The sequence below is a fragment of the Jaculus jaculus genome, chromosome 4, assembly GCF_020740685.1.
Source record: "Jaculus jaculus isolate mJacJac1 chromosome 4, mJacJac1.mat.Y.cur, whole genome shotgun sequence".
Classification (NCBI taxonomy): Eukaryota; Metazoa; Chordata; class Mammalia; order Rodentia; family Dipodidae; genus Jaculus; species Jaculus jaculus.
The window spans coordinates 140,379,178-140,395,287 of record NC_059105.1 but is presented as its reverse complement, the minus strand read 5'-3'; positions in this window follow the sequence as shown (position 1 = coordinate 140,395,287).

The following is a 16,110-nucleotide window of genomic DNA, read 5'->3' as shown; positions in this document are numbered from 1 at the left end:
TGTGTGTGTGTGTGTGTGTATGTGTGTGTGTGTGTGTGCGTGCAGTCATGTGTCATGTGTGTGCATGCACAGGTGGCACCATGAGCAAATATGACTTTATGCTTCAGTAACATTCAAAAGGAGGAGAAAAAATTTTAAAAAAGATAAAATACTGAATTCAAACACTCCATAACTTTTTAATTTTTTTTTGTTTATTTTTATTTATTTGAGAGTGATAGAGAGAGAGGCAGATAGAGAGAGAGAGAATGGGAGCGGCAGGGCCTCCAGCCACTGCAAATGAACTCCAGACGCCTGCACCAACCCCTACTCCCCGTGCATCTGGCTAACATGGGTCCGGGGGAATCGAGCCTCGAACCGGGGTCTTTCGGCTTCACAGGCAAGCACTCAACCACTAAACCATCTCTCCATCCCAACTTTTTTTATTTTTTTAAGTATTGTTCTCTCTTCTTGTGCTACATAAGAGTGTTATTCAGGAAAAGCAACACCCCTGTGTTTGGGCAGCTGTGTAGACTTTAGAAAAATAAAGAATGGTCTTTTCAGAATTTCACAGCACATATTTATTTTATTTTATTGTGAAAAACATACTTTTATGGATACATCATGTATTGGCACCATCTTTTTCCTCCTCCATATTCCCATTCCTCAGGGGGTCCTGCTCATAGGGATTGTTGTATGTTGGGAGAATTTTAACACACATTTATCAACCAGCAGTTGACAGGAAACACTTATTAATTTGCCCATCCATTCCTTTACTTTATTTATCAATGTTTGTCAAAAAGCTCTTAAACAGGTCCCAGGGTTACAATATCAAACAAAAGAGATAAAAATCTCCATCAATGTAGAACCCACAGAATAAGGGAAATTGTGTAAAGCTAAAAATATTGTTGAGGAAAATACAGAATAATATAAAAAGATAATCAAATAAAGCATTATATTAAGAGCCAAGTCAGTAAGCTTAGATGGAATAAATAAATAAATAAAATAATATTGCCAGCAATAACAATTTGAAGGTACCATTTTGTGTGGCTTGTAATATATGATGTTGCTATTTACTTGTTTGTTTGACTTTTGAGAAAGCATGTGGATTATGCTGGTCATTCACATTTATGCTGCCTCTGTGTATTGGAAATTGGAAATAATGTTGCAATGACCATAGATTTGTAAATATTCATTTGTAAGCCCTGTTCAAATTATTTTTGACTAATACATATGATTGGTGCATCACATATTAGTTCTATTTTAATTGAAAGGAGAACCCCACACTGGTTTACATAGTAATGGCTCCATTTTATAATCTCATCCTCTGGGCTCAGGAGGTTCCAATTTATCCACATCTTGCCAATATTGGTTTTTTGTATGTGTGTGTGTGTGTGTATTTACTATATGTGTTTTCACACTGATGTGTGTGTGCATTTGAACATAGGTATCTGTGCTTGTTTATAGCAGCTTTCTGGCAGATATAAGATCATACATCACTGTAATACTGTTGAGGGTATTTGCATATGCTTGTTGGTCATTTGTATATCACTGGAGAAATATTTTTCACATATTTTAATTGGGTTATGTTGGATTTTGTAACAGGATTGTACTTTGTATTCTGGTATTAATTTACCATCTTAAAGTGTTCAAAATATTATATTATATGCTATTGAATACAGTTTTACTCTATTAAATATTTCCATGTTTATAGGTTTATTAGAATTCTTCAATGCAGTCACACTGTTTCTTTTTCGTTGTTTGCAAGCACTTATTTTCATTTTTATTTATTTGGGGTGGGGGGTTGAAGTAGAGTCTCACTCTAGCCTAAGCTGACCTGGATTTCACTATGTAGTCTCAGGATGTCCTCAAACTCACTGTAATCCTCCTACCGCTGCCTCCTGAGTGCTGGGATTATAGGTTTGTGCCACTATGCCTGGCATTTGCAAATATTTTAATGGAAATCTATCAATTTTTTTTCATAAGTGTGGTTATACACTTTCTGTTTTTAATGCTAGATTCTTGGTACATAGAACTTTTTCAGGAATTGTTTCTATTTAGTTACCCATGTCATAAATATTTAGTGTTAAACCTTTTGACATTCTTTAAGTTTGGATGCACTGGGTTTGTTTATCTCAATATTTTTTCTTATTTCACTTTTGATTTCCTATTTGAATCATATGATATTAAATATTTTTTAAATTTCTACATATTTGTAAATTCTACTTTTTTATATTGCTATCAAATTTCAATTTCACTTTATTGTTGCTAAGAAGATACGTACTATTATTTCAACTGTTTTGATTTGTTCATATTTTTGTGTCCTTATATGAGATTTATCCTTGAGACTGCTCAATAAACACTATAGGAGACTGCATGTTCCTTTGCCATTAGAGGAATATGCTATGCATGTTGTCTAGACAACTGCTTAAGGTGTTGTCCAAGTCCCCCTTCTATTTAGGGATGCTCTGTTTGATTCCAATTCTATTATTTATCTGGAATGTTACAATCTCCCACTGTTAGAATTCTGTCCTCTATTTTTCCTTTCAAATCTTTCAATATCTATTTCATATATTTGGTATATGTGTTGCTGAGTGTTTATATATTTATAATTTGTATATCATCCTTGTGAATTGACTCATGATTCTGTACTATATTTTTCTCTTTCATTTTTTACTTAGGTTATTTTGTCTCATGTAAGAATGGAATCTCTCTGGTCATGTGTTAGTTGTTACTTTCAAGAAAACAAATTTTCTGGGCTGAAGAGATAGCTTGGTCATTAAGGCACTTGCCTACAAAGCCTAAGGACTCAGGTATAATCACCAGTATGAACATAAGCCAGATGCACTAGGGGACACATATTTCTGGAGTTCTTTTGCACTGGCTAGAAGCCCTAGTATGCCCATTCTCTCACTTTCTCTCTCTCTGTATTTCTAAATAAATAAAATGTTAAATTTTTTCACTTGTTCACTTTCTGTCTATATTTTATCTAGTAAAACAAGTCTATTGTAAAATTATAAATTTGTTTTTGGTTTCTTTAGTTTATAACCTTATGTCTTTACATGGGAAATAAAGTTGACTTGCACTGAATCTGTGCCATATACTGTATGTACATGTCTGTGTCATGTAGAATGTCATGTTGTTATTCTGACCTTCTTCACTCTCTTTCTGTAATTATTAGTATAATTACTGACTTTTGAGATGGTACTTTTTGGTTCCATTCTCATATTCTTTTGTATCTCTTTTCCAGAGACATTGTTATAATGGAATTATATAAATATTTTACAGTGATGTCATTATGTAATCCAATAAATTAGCTCAAGGCAGTGGAACTTGAATATTTTATATGCTTCCCCATTTATACCATGTCACAAATTACATCTTCAGAACGTCCATTTTCATAATTTTTTTAAAAATCACATTTTATTGACAACTTTCATACATATACCCATTGTACCATGATCATAATTCCCTTCCATCACATTTATATGTCATCTTTTCCCCTGTCCTTTATCTACTGAACCCCACTTATCAATTAGTCCCATATACATAATTTAGGCTATACTCATTTTATGTTTGTTAAGTTTTAACTACATTTTGCAACATTCTGTGCATGTACTACCACTAGAGTTTATATTCTTGTGTACCTTCATGTTTTCTTAATATTTTATTTTCATTTATTTATTTATTTGAGAGAGGGGATGAGGCAGAGAGAAACAGACAGACAGACAGACAGAGAGACAATTGGCTCCCCAGAGCTAACTAGCCACTGCAAAAGTACTCCAGATGCATGTGCCACCTTGTGCATCTGGCTTACATGGGTCCAGGGAATTCGAACCAAGATTCTTTGGCTTCACAGGCAAGTGCCTTAACTGCTAAGCCATCTCTCCAGCTCTGCCTTCATGTTTTTTAATGCCTTTTAATCTTCACTTACAAATCTCCCTTGTACATTACATGTAAATGAAAGCATGCATGGGTAACTGCCATCAGCATTTCTTTATCTAAGAAAGTCTTTGTTTCGGTTTCATTTTTGACAGACTGTTTTGCACAATATATTATTCGTATACCACATAGTTTAATTATTGCTGTTTTTATTTCAATGCTTTGGGCATGTCGTCCTAGTTTCTTTTGGCCTTTAGAATTTATATTTTGAACTCTGTATATAATCATATAGAGATGCCTATGTATTAGATAAGTTTTTATAATCTTTAATGTTTTCAAGATTCTCTCTTATTCTTTGATTTTTTGAAGTTTGATTATGCTAATTTTCAGTTTGTGTCTTTTTAAAAATTTATTTGTATGAGAGATAGAAAGAGGTAGATAAAGAAAGAGAGAATGGGTGTGCCAGGGCCTTCAGCCACTGCAAATGAACTCCAGATGCCTGTGCCACCTTGTGAATCTGGTTTATGTGGGTCCTGGGGAATTGAACCTGGGACTTTTGCCTTTGCAGGCAAACACCTTAATTGCTAAGCCATCTCTCCAATTCAGTTTGGGTCTTTTTTAGTATATGTTTGTTACAACCCTTGAGTCTTTAAATTCTTATGATTGTTTTCTTCTTTCTCAGATATAAAAATTTGAATTATATTTTTTTCTTTCTTTAAATCTTCTGCCATTTATGCTGTGCTATTTTTATATCAATTCCAGAATATGTATATTATTAACTTTACTGTGTTCTGTAAGATCCTTGAGCTTTACTTCCCTCCATGTTTTTTATCCTCTGACAGTTATTTTGAATACTGTGTCTTCTAGTTTTTCAGCTCATAAGTCTGTTATTGAACCTCTCCAACAAAATTTCAATTTAGACAATATATTCCTCTATTCCTTGTCATTTGATTATGATCTGAATGCAAAATTCATGGATTACAATACTAATCCCTAAAGTACTAGCATTAGAAAGCAAGATCTTTGGAGGAAGTTAGACCATGAAGATGGAATCTGCATGATGGGCATTAGTATCATTCTAAATGACACTGAGTAGAGTGGCCAATCTCATTTTGTTAAGTGGCTATATAGATGGAAGATTATCAAAGATAAAATGGGCTCCTACTTGACACCATCAGTTTCTTGATCTTAGATTTTATAGTCTTCAGAACTGTTTGGAAGTTTCTGGTGGTATCTAGCCTAAAGTATTTGGTTATAGCTGCATGAGGAAACTGACATAACTTTCATCTCCCTGCTAATTATTTCATTCATTCTGATGTCTCTCAGATGACATCAGAGCATTACAGGTAGCATGGGCTGAGACTGATATCACTTTGGAATGCATCTGTATTATCTTTCAAATCATTGAGCTTCTTCTTGTAGTCAATTCTTTGTTAGCTAATTCACAGAAGTTTGGGGGGAGATTTCGTGAGATCAATTTGTTGGAATTGGTCTTGATTTCTGGTTTTATCATTTAAGTTTGGATTGTTATTTTCTTTTCTTAGTTTCACACATTTTAATAAACATCTCAGCCAAGCACAGTGGTGCCATACCCAGCTTAGCACTTACCCAGCTGAGGCAGGATATTTAAGGCCAGTCTGACTAACTATTGTAAGATACTGTCACAAAAAAATAAATACGTAAAAAATAAGCAAAACAAAACAAAAAGCCACTTCTCCTAATCTGCTATATGTATGTTACAGTGTGAATCCGATGTTAATGACACAGTGTAAAGATCCTGGTACACTCTGAAGGTATTAAGGAGGAAAAATGCTTGCCTGTGCTTAGGGAAGTCTCAAAGATTCTTTGTCAGGGGTTCATTATCTCTTGATTACTCTGGCTTGTGTTGTATGGCTGAGGTTTCCCTAGTAATAGAATTCATCTGCTTAGTAATTGTCTCTTATTCTCAGCAGCACTCAGGCTTTCAAAGAATGCTAAATCCTGGTCAATCTCAAAATCAGGTGACATGAGCTTGATGCTTTTCAGTACCTCTTCATAAAGCTCAAACCTTGAATGCTTTATCCACTCTGTTCCCTCACTCCTGTGCAGCGACTGAGTTGTGCACTTACTCCTGATCCCTCTCATCTTTGTGAGTTATGACAAACGGCAGTGCATTGATAGCTATTGCCAAAACTGGAGTTAGATGCACATCTCATTCTTTTCTCTTTCTGAGGAAGCAGCTGTCAACTGGAAAACATTGAATCTACTTCAATGTGGCTTTCTCATGTTTGTGCTTGCCTCTGTTGCAATGCAGCCACCTGATTGTCTCCTGGCAAGGTTATAAAGATGTTTTGGACTGTAAATATGTTGGAAATGTATCTATAAGGTGGAACTGGAGACTCCCTAGTTGGATGGCATAATCCTTCCACATGATACACTACACTTCCATTGATTATTCTCAAATCCACTTGTATTTCTCTTATTCATAGTATATCATCTACTGAAATTTGCAGATGATGGGAATATAAGGGATTTTCTTTCTTTTTCATTCACATTCTTTTCTTATGTTTGCAAACAGAAAAAGAAATATTATTTTAAATATACCAAGCATTTCAGATGTAAATTAAAGTCTTGATTTTTCTCAGGAACTTTCTATGTCTCCTTGAATAATAGTAAATAGATATTGGCTAGGCAGCTTAGGATAACAGGACTATAAAGTTAATAGCTTTACCTTGACTAAACACGGAATTGTCCTTGGGCATGATGGTGATTTTAGATCATTTCATGCTATTATAGCTCAGAAACAGGCATTTGTGTATATCTGTCAACTCAAGGAGTTCTTTTTTTTTTTTTTTTTTTTTTTTTTTTTTGTCTTCTGAGGTAGAGTCTCATTCTAGCTCAGGCTGACCTGGAGTCTCAGGATGGCCTTGAACTCATGGCAATCCTCCTGCCTCTGCTTCCCAAGTGCTAGGATTTCAGTCATGCACCACCATGCCTGGTGCAAGGAATTCTTTTATACCATTTAGAGGTGGGTCTTTGAAAATTAAGATTTATGGAAAGACTGGCCTTCTTCCGAAATCCTCACCCCAGACACCTGCCATCAGACTTGACTAACTACACCAGCCACTCATTCATAATGCTTACAGTTAAAAAACCAACTTGAGTCTTGAAGTGGGCTTTGCAAAGCCTTTCTTGTCTTCTTGGGCAAGAGCTATGCCTTCCTTTCTTTTCTTCTGCCTATAATCTAATAAAATCTTTTTGACCTTATCCTCTGGTCTGTTAATTTCATTTATTGACTCCATTAGACAAGAACCTAGAGGCCTTTGACTTAGTAGAAGTTGTATATGACTTTTGAGTTTTCTAACTCCTTAACTCCAGAGTTATTACATTCCACAGAGCTCAGATAAGGCTCTGATGTTTCCCAACTCTCTAAGACCCCTGAACATCCCCATGCCATAGCCTACCTGTAACTATTAATGAAAAGAAGAACTCCTTAGGGGCTGTCTATACTCACTCACTATGTACATATACAGTCTGCTCCTATTTCACCATGTACCATTTATCAAACTGTTTGAACTTGGGACTCCTCATCGGTTTAGCCAGATCAATATTTACAGACAAATAAAAGCAACCTACATTATTTTGCTTATCAAAGGAGTAAACAGCATATTTTATATGTAATCCTCCTGTGCACTTTGAATTCCATTGCAGTTTTTTTTGTAAAGGTAAAATTGATCATGGTGTTCCATTTTGACTAGCAACATCAATGAGCATTCAGGTGCATCATACCTGTTGCTGAGAAGATGCAAACCTTTAGCATGACATGATTGGATTAGAATGAGCAGTGCTTTATGCGACTAATACATTGTCCACCAGTGGTTTTCTGGATGAATATTGTTATGAAAAAATACCAGTGATGACTTAAACTAATATTTATAGTAATCTATCCTAAAAAGCCTGTCAGCCCATAAGTATTTCAGTTTTCAAGTATGTGATGCAGTGTTCTAACTTTTTCATTATAGATAAAAAATAATACCCTAGAAATGGTTTTGTGGTTAAGGTGTTTGCCTGTGAAGCCTAAGGGCTCAGGTTCAATTCCCCAGAACTCACAAAATCCAGATGTGCATGGTAGCACATGTGTCTGTAATTAGTTTGCAGTGGCTGGAAGCCCTAGCTCCCAAATACAAATTCTGGTTCCTAGGATAATCAATTGATTTGTCTCAATTTCTGTGGGAAAGTAAATAAACATGTAGACAATATCTACAACATTGAATGCTACAATAATTAGCAAGGAAGGTTCATTTTTTAGTTGGAAAGAACACAATCTATCAGGGTTGGGAAAACAGTGGTGGAAGCAGCTCTCAGCTGTGAGTTCTTCCCTCCTGAAATAGCAACAGAAAAGGAAGTTGAAAATAGGGAAAGGTTTAATTAGTTGGTTTCATGCTTTTTCTCTTTTTATTCTATCTGGGTCCACAATAAATAGGAAGGCACTTACTTAGTCAAAGCTCTGTAGAGGCATTTGGTAGATTGACAGGTTAGAACTGGTACTTCTTAGGCCACAGGGCTTGGTGAGGTAAAAAAGTCTTGTGTGGGCAGAGTCAGACCATTATCAAACTGGTCCTCAACTAACAAAACATTATATGATAGTAATGTAGGTAAAGAATTAAGTGAGCACAAGGTAGACAAATTATAGAATGATTACATATTGTTTTCCTAGTACATTGTATAATAATTCTCTCTCCTTCTTCCAGTGTTTGTAAATGCTAGTGACTTTTGCTATCTAACAGCAATTAAAGAAAATGTATGCCATTTCTGACAAAAATAGATATTTATCACAAAGGAGGGTATATTAATCCTATCTAGAAAGAAAGGCAGACATTTCAGAAATCCTGTTAACTGAAAAAAGTCAATAGCTATTCCATCTCTTAGTGTAGTGAGACTCAGGCTATCTGTGTGGCTACATGTGGTTTCCATAGCTTGAATAATTTGCTGAATGCTGAGGGCCACAAATTTAAGATGGCAACTCTGCATTTGCCCTGTCAAAGATATCAAGTTCAATATCTATATCACTTAGTAACTTTATATTACTGCTAGTATGACATGATACACAACTTAAAATGGCATCATGTGGAACAGTGATGCTTTCATGGGGACATCTGAAAAATATTGTTTTAAAAGCATGTTCTGTAAAGTAGGGGAAGGAAAATATTTATTAACAGAAGTTTTAAATAAATATAAATTTATCTCTTACTTCTTGAGGATTCTTTTTAATAGTACAAACATGATATATATCAAGTTAACTAATGATGAAAAATGAAACGTTTGGAAAGGCAAGTCTAACATAAATTCAAATTTTATTTCTGTAAAATAATGAAGTCATTAAGACACTTTGTTTCCATATTTTCAGAGACAAATTCTCCAATGTATGTTTTCAATTTATCTTTAGAGACTTATCACATCGACACAAAAATCATGCATACTTTCTCTTTTTTATTTTAGCCTTATATGATTCTTTTTTTTTTGAGGTAGGGTCTCACTCTGGTCCAGGCTGACCTGGAATTAACTCTGTAGTCTCAGCGTGGCCTTGAATTCATGGCGATCCTCCTACCTCTGCCTCCCAAATGCTAGGATTAAAGGTGTGCGTCACCACGCCTGGCATGATTCTTAAGCTTAGAATGTAAAAATGACTACAAAGCCTACCTTTCCTTACTAATCAGCATATGGATTCCAGTTCAATTATTAACTTACCCATAATATAAATCATTGTAAAAATAAATATCAACATATTAGTTATTCAAGAATGTATCACAATAATCACTAATTATAAGTGTCATGTCCCTAAACTTACTGCTCATGGTAAAAACTAATATGTTAAATTACAAATGTTCTAGGTGAATTTCTAATAGCTTTCAAAGACTACACTAGCTGAATACAGATTTCTACACATACATACACACACACAAACACACACACATATAAATATATGTATTAAACTAAGTCTTAAAATTCTCCAATTAGGACTGGAAGGATGTCTCAACAGAAAGGCACAATAATGAGACCCTGAAAAGATCTAAATTCAATGCTCAACACCCAAAAATGCCAGGTATGGCCACACATGCAGATAACCTCAGTTCTCTGGGGGACTGAGACAGAGAAAACAGAATTTACTGGGGCTCACTTGTCAACAAGTTGGACTGAAGAAAGAACAGCTCTGGGTCTTAAGGAAACAACACAGAAGAGGGTCAGAGAGAAGCTGGTGTTCTCCTCTGGCCTCCACATACTTGCAAATGGGGAACCCACTCCTATGCTACACATGCCACACTACAGTAGCACACATCAAATTAAAACAAAACTCTCCATTCATATCAACATGGACCACCTATATAATCAGATAACTTTTCTATCCTACGTATGATAAGTGATGACAGTTAAAGATACTTCAAGTCGCAAGGGCAAGGGTAAGGGGAGCATCCGAGGAGGAAGCTCAGCATTTAAGGCCAGGTGCTTGCAAGCCTGCCAGCCCAAGTTTGATTTTGCAGCACCCATAGTGAAATTGAATTCAGTATGGCTCACGTATCTATAATCCCAATGTACCTACTTCAAATGAGAAGCAGAACCAGGAGTATCTGGTTCTTAACAAAGTTATGATAATTTAAATGTCCTTTTATTGATAAACATCAATTTGTTTTGGCAGACTGTTTCAGATAATGCCTAAATAAATGATTGGGACTTTTTAGATGTGAATGGTTTTCATAGTAGCAGGAAAACATAGCAGTTGAAGGAGAGCAAATGTAAGTGTATAGTCCTACTTATCTTATTCCATCTGAATCATTTTCATTCTCCCTCAACCATCCAAGAAAATGTCACAAGTTGTAGGGAAAATACCATAATGATTTTTGCCTTAGTAAACATTTTTATTTAAAGAGTCATTTGGTATAACTTTGCTTGCTATAATTGATGGAAATACGGATATGGAGTATTTGTCTGCCAAATTTAGAAAAACCATAAGTAATGTGAAAAGAAAATTTCTGAGACTAACACTATGGAAAATAATTTGTTTAAATTCCTGAAGTAAATTGTGTTGCTACATTTTTCCTAATTTTACAAATTACTATTTACTAGAAGGAGTTTTCTTTTTCTCAAAAACAAATTCTATTTATGTTAACTGTTTTTTTTTCTTCTTTTCTTTGTTTATTAAGTTGAAGTTTTGAATAACTTTAAGTAAAAAATGCAAAGATCTGGGCCACATGCATAATAATCTAAAACAACACAGATATGGTGAATGCCATATTATAATTATAGACAGTAATGGAAAATGCCTCTGTTACAAAAATACTATCATATTATAGAAGGGAAATACTTGAAGGCTTCATCATTTAAAAATAAGATGACAGAGTTTTCATCATGAAATTTAAATATTTGTGTAACTAAACTTCATAGTGATACTGTAAGGTAGCAACTAATGTAAGAAGGAAGTCAAGACTTGAGTTTCCTACCAAAAAATATGAAAATGATTCTATTACATGGTATATAATTATTCTCACTATTCAGACAGTTGGATTGTAAAAAGAATAGCTCCAGGTTTAGTGATAATCTGCCTTAAGAAAAATAACGCAGACATGTGATAATACAGGAAACCTGACATTCTCCTCAGGCCTCCACATACATGCAGAGGGGGAACCCACACCCACATACACATGCCACACTACAGAGCAAACATCAAAGTAAAACAAAGAAAAGATGCTCCAATTACTTCAACATGGAACCCATCCTATAATCATATAATTTTTTATATCCTAGATATGATAAGTGATGACAGTTAGAGAAACTTCAAGTCTCAAGGGCAAGGGCAAGGAAAGCTTCATTTTCAATGTATCTTTCTCCATCTGTTCTTTGAACATAAAATAAAACTCATCGCTGTGATTTCCAACATGCTCTTCAGTTTTATATCCAATATCTGAGTGACATGTGCTTAATAAGTTGACTAGACATACACTTAGGCAATTCTGATATAGTCTCCTTGTACAGTCTTACATTATAAGGAAAAATTGACAGCAGAGAAGCAAACATCAAAGTGCATCATTTTCAACAGATGATAATGAGAGGAAAGAAAGCACACTAGGAAAAGTGTAGTGATGAGGATAGAGATCCACAAATCATTTTAGCTTAAAGAAGATCTATTTCTAGAGGAGACTTAGGGGTATGCACGGAGTGAATAGATTGAAGGGTACACACATGTACACCTTAAAGGAGGAATGGCAAACAAGATTATTTGATAATTTAGAATTTAAACATCTAGTGAACATTACAGGATTTGAATAAAGGAATGCTGTACTTCTGTTTTCAAGTTCTGGTCAGATTAAATTTGATCTATTCATTTACTATCCAAGTAGCTAACAAAATGTCTCTTAAAGTAGTCTCACAAATTCTTATCTAAGTATTTAAAGCATATATATTTGCATCAGAAAAAGAGATAAAAGTGTATAGGATTGGGATAGAGTGGCACCATTTACAGTTTTCAACAAAATTTATTTTTCTCTGCTCTCAAACTAGTCTAGAGATCTTGGAAAGTCGACCAGTCTTATTGACATTACAAACACGACTGGATTTTGGGTAATGTGATTTCATTATTTTGTTTGGCAACCTTTCAAAGTAATTAATTTTGTGTAATTTTTTAAAAAAACTCTTCTCTCTTTACAAACAGGTAGAATTAATATTCCGTTTATGAGAGTGAAGTACTTAGAATATTTTATTTCCCTCTTATATGAAGTGAAATATATCAATTTTCATACTACACATTTTTCATTTAGGAATATGGTGATCCATTATTTGCCATGAAGAATGAGAAGACCATTTCTCTTTATTATTATAATAGGAGTCTCCTTGGGTAAGAATACAATATTTTGAATTGCAGTATATCACAGTTACTGTGCATTTTTTATCTTTCATTTTTTAAGTGAAATTGGGCAAGTAGTATTTAGTTAAAAATGAGTAAGTGCATGTTGCTATTATTTTTGATGTTGTTGTTTTTCTAGATAGGGTCTCACTGTAGCCCAGACTGGTTTTGAACTCATGGTGAATGTCCTATCTCTTTCACCCAAGTCTTGGAGTTAAAGTTGTATGCCTCCTTACCCAGCTTGCTATTCTTTATTTGAAGTTATTCAAGTGCTAAATTAGTACAAAATGGCACTACGTTGACACAGTGGTGTTCCAGATAAAACCATGTGTTCAGGCTATAGCTAATCTCTGTTTGAATATCTATATTATCAATAAAAACAAACATATTCTACACATATTCACTCCATTTACATTTTTACTTTTTCCTAAAGCAGTAGAGAATTTAATAGATAAAATATTGGAAATCAAATCCAAGCTGATTCTTGGTTTTGAATTATGTCACGTAAGTGACCTTGGGCAAGGAATGTAACCTCTATGAAACTTATTTGCATAATGAGCTGATGAAGCACAATGTATGCCTGTTCTGTTGCAATGCAATTAAGAATTAAATGACTCAAAATAATAAAATATTCATGAGAATATGAATAGTCAGTATCAGAAATAATTCATTAAGTTACTCGATGTACATTATTGTGCTCTGAGATATCCAGGTACATATTTCAGGGAGATAATGTTAGCAACACATAAATGAGATGAAGTTTCTTCCCTTGTGGTCTTGCAACATGGGAATAGTCTTTCAAAATAAACAATGTGAGGATAAATATTAGGAGAAAAATAAATTACGAGAAGGAAAGGCAATATGGGATAGATTAATGACATATCAAGTGATGCAACCTATAAATATCATGGATAGAACCCATTTAACCAGAGACCTGATGAAGAAATATCATATTTAGGGTTTCTCAATGAAAGGATCACCACAGAGGTCAGGGCAGATTTAAAAAAAGAAAATGGCGAAATGAATCCAGAAGGAATGTAAAGCAAGAAAATATAAAAATCTTACATATTAATGGTGAAGACTAGTGATTTAATTCTGAACAAATCTTTAATCAACACAAAAATGACCTAGTGTCACTTTCATTTCAAATTATCATTCTGGCATCTCTGTAGATAATAGGAAAATAAGTGAAAAGTCAGAAAATCAGATTATTCCAGGTATTGCAAGTGGGAGCCAGCAAGCCTAACATATGATGTAGTGTTAATGGGACTGACCACATTCATAGCACAGAGTTGTCACCCTATAAATCCAGTCCTGGTTGAGTGACAAACATTGGCCAATCAGAACTTCTTTGTTTGCATGGCAGGAACCAAAATCAAAGATCACAGATCCAAGTTCTGTATAAAATAGCCAGTCTCTGTATAGTTTTTTTTTCTTGCTGTAGCTTGAATATGTGTGCGTGTGTGTGTGTGTGTGTGTGTGTGTGTGTGTGTGTGTGTGTCTATATTGAATTGATTTCAGACCATGGCACAAATTGAGGGCAATGGGGAATAAATACAGTATTTTAAAAAATTATGTTGGAGAAATAAAAACTCTGTATGTGAAAACAAAGTAAAACTGTGAGAACTGCCTCACTTCATATCATCTTTGAGATGAAGCACATTTCCAAATGTAAAATTCCAAACCATGGTGATCTTAGAAAGATTTGTAATGTAATTCCCCATTGGCTTTTCCTGTTCTTGCATGTCTTGTTGGAGAGGAAGTGAGTTCTCATTGTTTTGGCCTGTTTTTATGGCTGCATAGTCATCAGTCTTGGAAGAATAGAAGAAGTGTCTGTTTCAAAAATAGTGGGTGTGGAGCTGGAGAGATTACTCATTTGTTAAGGTGCTGACCTGCAAAGCCAAAGGACCTAGGTTTGATTCTCCAGTATCCACATAAAGCTACATGCACAAGGTAGTATGTGCAGCTAGATCTAAGTTGCAGAGGCTAGAGAACATGGCACACCCATTCTCTCCTCTCTCTCTCTCTCTGATTGAAAATAAGTAAATTTAAAAATATATGTGTATAAAAAGAATAGTGGGTATTTGCCTATAGCCTGGAGACATGAGTGTCATATGTTTCTTTCTGAATCAAAGTTCTGCTTGTCATTCAGGCATGTCCCTCTGAAGTATGAGTTTGGCAAGCTCAGTGTATTCATAAAAGTTTCTGACTTCACACATTTGTGATTGCTGTCCTATAAGTCAGGCCCATGAAATATGTTAATTAATAGTTTGGTCACCCACATCATTCTCACTAGAAATAGGAGAAAGCTACTTGGTAAAAGTATGTTGGAGTTCACTTCTCTGTGTATGTTCCTTGGAAAAGTCTTTTGTGTCTGACACCAGAGTACTGGGCATCCTAACATCGATCAACCATTATGCAACTCATTATGCAACAAGTAGATGAAAGCACCAGCCCTACACATCTCTTGAAAACATTTCCTTTTAAGGTATAGTACACTTATTTTAAAGGATTTTAAAACCTAGAGATAATAAGCAATAAAAATAATATATAGATATAATTTCATCAACACTCTCTAAATTAAAAGTTCATATAACTTACAGATAATGCACACACTAGAAAAATGATCACATAACAGAAACTTCAAAATGAAATATTATTCAGCATATATCAAGAAATCCTAAAACATCATTGATAGAAAATCTATGATTTTTTTCAAAAAGTGAATGATAATTTAAAATAATGCATTCCCGGTCCACAAAGCACATGGAAAAAATGATCATCGCTGGTCCTCAGGAAATAGTAATCAGAGCTAAAATATGATCATATGGAAAAACCAAAAAAATACACATAGCCGTATGTTGGAGAAAGCATGGGGCTAGAAAAAGAACACAAATTTGCTTATGATAGTGTTGAAAATGGTATAAGAATTAACAGAGAGTTTTGGTGTGCAATTAATCATACAAATCTTATGTATATACAAAAATGTCTTGTACCATAGCGTTTATATGATCGTCATTCAAAATAGCTGCTATCAGCTAGGACTGAAGTATCTCAATTTTTCATGTAGCCAAGGCTTAGTTCCCGGATTGATATTGTTTGGAGGTTGAGGAAAGTTTTAGAGGTTCAGCCTGTTAGCATGTCATTGGATGTGTCCCTTTGAAGGTTACAGCAAGAGTTCATCCATTATCCCCCTTTTGTACATTCCCAAACCACCAGACAGAATGCTCACTTCTGCCATATACTCTTTACAATAGGCCATGAACAATAATAGGCCAATGTATTATAGAAACAAATTGGAAACATGCATAAATGGAATATTGTCCATCAACTCAACAATTTATTATATTTATGTTTCAGTATATGTGGCCACTTAG